Source organism: Lepisosteus platostomus (genome assembly GCF_059453375.1).
Source record: "Lepisosteus platostomus isolate fLepPlt1 chromosome 5 unlocalized genomic scaffold, fLepPlt1.hap1 SUPER_5_unloc_4, whole genome shotgun sequence".
Taxonomy (NCBI): domain Eukaryota; kingdom Metazoa; phylum Chordata; class Actinopteri; order Semionotiformes; family Lepisosteidae; genus Lepisosteus; species Lepisosteus platostomus.
Window position 1 is genome coordinate 611,727 of NW_028291474.1, and position 3,929 is coordinate 615,655.

Genomic DNA, 3,929 nt, shown 5'->3' on the forward strand with positions numbered 1-3,929 from the left:
TTGCCATTAAGGCTACCTAGTTAAAAAAAACTTATCGTCATCTTTTTGAACGTGATTATTAGACACCCGTTAAATCTCCACCGAGGTTTCTTGAGAGATCGTTCAGCGAGCGAGTATTAAAAAACTACGTCGCTTCCAAACTCTGCTCTCACTGTAAACTCGGACGTGATGTTCTGCAGATGTGCAGTGTGCCTTTCCTCTTGTCGTATTCAAGAGTACTCACTGTGTGAGCTCCTCACTGCGTGTTCTGTACTCTACTGTGATTTAATTTAGATGATTACGTGGAGTAGAGTGACAAGATCTACTTGAACATTTTCGGTTTGTGAAATGAAACACTAAATACACTACTGTAAATACAAGTAATGGACATTTAAAATAACCACAGTACAGCTAGAAGAGTGAAAGATAAAAGACTATTTAGAATGACATTCACAATAGACACAATAAGAGCAGCACAACCGCCCGAACAGGGACTTGAACCCTGGGCCCTCAGATTAAAAGTCTGATGCTCTACCGACTGAGCTATCCGGGCTCTGAAGGAAGGTCAACACTGTCGGGATCCTCGCAAGTCACGTGTCTCTTGTTCCGAAGAGCAGTCATACCTGACCCGTCTGGAATGACCACTGACAGACTTTATCCAGAAGCGACGGCACCACTCCCAGTAGAATGAGTGAGAAATACAGCATGACATGGGTAGTTATGGGGCTCCCACAATCCATCTTTCCTCACATTACTGATTTTTTTCAATAGCATTTTGACCTTTTTTCACAGATTTTTTTCTCATTTAATAAAATCTTTTAATCAACAACATTAAAAAGAAAATAAATGGAACGTTTTTTGGAACAATAATTAAAAAAATATTTCAATGCCTTGGTTGTATACGTGTGCACACCCTTTATAAAGGGAGTTGCAACAGTGCTGAAATTTAAAGAGCATTTCTGTAGATAAAACAGCCTTGATGTTCAGCTTAGGGAGCTTGTCTTTTCGAAATTCTATTTCTTAACACCTTGCACAGCCTCCCGACAGACTAACAAATATTTTTTTGAGAAATTGGCTCACACACCGGAAGACACTAACGTTTATTTACGTTAGAGTAAGTGAATAACAGTTTAACCGAAAAGGTTTGTATTTGTGATTTTGTTAAAATTCAATACATCGTCTATCAACAGTTAGAATTTATTAAGAAATTGTTTTATTTCATAAACTATAAGACAATTCAGAGAGTTTATAGGTCATATCTGTCGCTTATGTTCTTTTAACTCTAGCGTTCAGGATCCAAACCCAGGTGCGGACGGTTGTGTTTCTTGAATCTCTTGTAATCATCAAAAGTCGATGTGTAGTCCTTCAGCACTTTCTCCAGTTGTGCCATGGATATTTTATACGTTCAATACTTGTCATGCTCTTTTGCATTTTCCTTAACAAACGGAAAAAGTTCAAAGTGTGTTTATGGCTGTGCTTCACATCTACACGACAGCACTTGTAACAGTACAGGACACGCAGTGAGGAGTTCGTGAAGCTTTCAGTTTAATGCGGAGTTCAGAAGGAGGATTCGCTCGCTGAATGATCTCTCAGGAAATCCCGGGTGAGATTCAACAGGTGTTTTCTGCAATAGCCATGACAAGTGTAAAGCAATCTCAGGATTTCCTGAATTTGAACTAAATTATTAGTTCAAATAATTTAGGATTTAACAGAACTAAAAGAGGTACATTTAAAACAGCAGCGCAACTCAGCAGCACGTCGAGTGTGCCTGCATTTAATTGTGTAAACCTGGCTCTCTCTGAACACAAGCAAAGAGTTCTCACTCACCAGAAGATTGCGATGTGAGTACTGTAATATAAAGCACCTGGAGATGCCAGGGATTGAACCCGGGACCTCATACATGCAAAGCATGCGCTTTACCACTGAGCTACATCCCCTATGAAAAAGTTTACGGAACAGACTTAGAGATGTGCAAATGCTCACTGATCACACCACTCATGAAGAATGCCTGCAGTTTCCCACTTTCGCGTTTCTTCTACTACAGAGTAAATTAATAGTAATGAAAAAATTAGGAAGGAAAAATAATGGCATCGAAGCTTCAAGAGACTGTGCACAAATTAATCTGTTATTTTTGCATCCAGTTACATGGGCGACGGTGGTTGATTCCCAGACGGGGGAGTGCTTTTTTTCTACCTCCTTACTCGACTGTCTTTCAATTCTATTTTATTTGTAAGCTTTTTGCATCTTTTAAGTGCTCTTGATTAAACTATGCATAGAAAAACAGCACTACTGATGATTTAATGTAAAAGGGTAAAATGACGCCCCAACCACAGGAATGGTAACAGGAAGGATCGTGTTCTTATTTAATATGTCCTTTTGAGGTGTCTTGTCAATGCACACAGGCGGTAGAGCTGAATAATTTACTTTTAGTGGTGTTTTTAAACAAGGATGGAACACGTTCTTTCTATACCAGGAAGAAAGGAGCAGACTTTACCTTTAAGAGGCAAAAATGACACCTTATCAAAACTAATATTAATTAAAATGACATCACAACAAAAGAGTGGAGCCTTGAGTGAATAAAGCCTTGAGTGGAGCCTTGAGCTTTCATTGGACGTCTGTGTCTCCATAACTTTGTAGGTGAGAGAGAGGAGTGTGATAATTTGCAGGTGCTTCTCGGAAGTGCGTTGGTGGTACAGGCACCTTCCAAATAATTGAGTCAGGTTTGAATCCCAGCCAGTGCAAACCCAAATCTTTTCAAGATAATCTGTGGTCCGCTAACACATCTATTGAAACACTACAACAGGTAACACCCGTGTGAAACATCATGGGCATCTGTTAAACCTCTCTACCTGCCTTTTCCTCACAGAGACATGACGAGGGTCTAAGGGGACATTTTGAGCCGTAGAAACATTTTATCATTCCGTACTTTCCTGTGCAGTCAGGCCAGTTCCACTTTAACTGTGCCCGACAACGGAGGTCGTTTTGAAAACAACGAGAGTAAAGGCACACTGCACGTCTGCAGAACATCACGTCCGAGTTTAAGGACAGCAACATCAGAGATTGGAAGCTAGGGAGTTTCAGGTCTGTGTTTTTATTATAGGTTCAAGAAAATCTGAATACCTGAAGAAGCATTTCAGAATCCCAGTCAAAGACAGTACGAATGCCGCATAGATCTGCATTGTACAATTAGTATACTGTTTGTCCGTTGAATCAAACACACCTTATGAAACATTTCTAAAACAGGAGAGATCGTTAGGGAATGCGTCTTCCTGTAAAAATAAAATGACTTCAAGGGCACTATAAGCAGAGGTGTAAAAGCCTGCTCTACAGAAGAACAAAAGCCAGAGATGCCAAAGAGGTCGAGATTTCACCACGTGAGAGAAAGCATCTCAGAAAACGAAGTTGCGGTCGTTTCCACACGTTATAAAACCACTAGGTCAAACAAGAGCTGAAGAGCCGCTGTTGAAAGTAACACGGCCGAGCGCTTTAAGGAGCTGGCTTAAACCTTGAGCCTCTTCAGGAGCATCTGTTGGAGTCACACTGCTACAGCGTATCTCCTTGTTAAGTATCCCTTTTATTGTTGTTGCTACCTCCAGGCGATGTAAACCAGATTCAGAAAAAAAATAATTTGAACAACATTATTCCTATATTTGCTTGAAGGTGCCATGGCCAAGTGGTAAGGTGTCGGTCTCGTAAACCGAAGGCTGTGGTTTCAAACCCCACCTTTGCCTGTTTCAAAGTCTTCAAAAAAACTAGCAATGTGGGAGTCTCAATAGTAAGAAAACATAACTGTTGCCAGTGATTAGTGCATATCCTGCCTCGATTTTTAGTCAACAAAGCTTGTCTCTCTTCACACCCATCTTCCGAATGATCGCCTCAGCATTGGGAAGGAATGTGCGCTTGGTACAGCCCCCGACTCCATGGTCTGATCACAAACAGATCGGGTGAGC

At 40.8% G+C, this 3,929-nt stretch overlaps 2 non-coding genes across 2 annotated transcripts; both read right to left on the reverse strand.

Moving 5' to 3' along the window:
- Positions 1 to 459: 459 nt before the first annotated feature.
- trnak-uuu (transfer RNA lysine (anticodon UUU)) lies at positions 460 to 532 on the reverse strand. The gene has a single exon. It is a non-coding gene; the product is annotated as a tRNA-Lys (tRNA).
- Positions 533 to 1,844: 1,312 nt separating this feature from the next.
- trnaa-ugc (transfer RNA alanine (anticodon UGC)) lies at positions 1,845 to 1,916 on the reverse strand. Its single transcript has one exon. It is a non-coding gene; the product is annotated as a tRNA-Ala (tRNA).
- Positions 1,917 to 3,929: the final 2,013 nt, after the last annotated feature.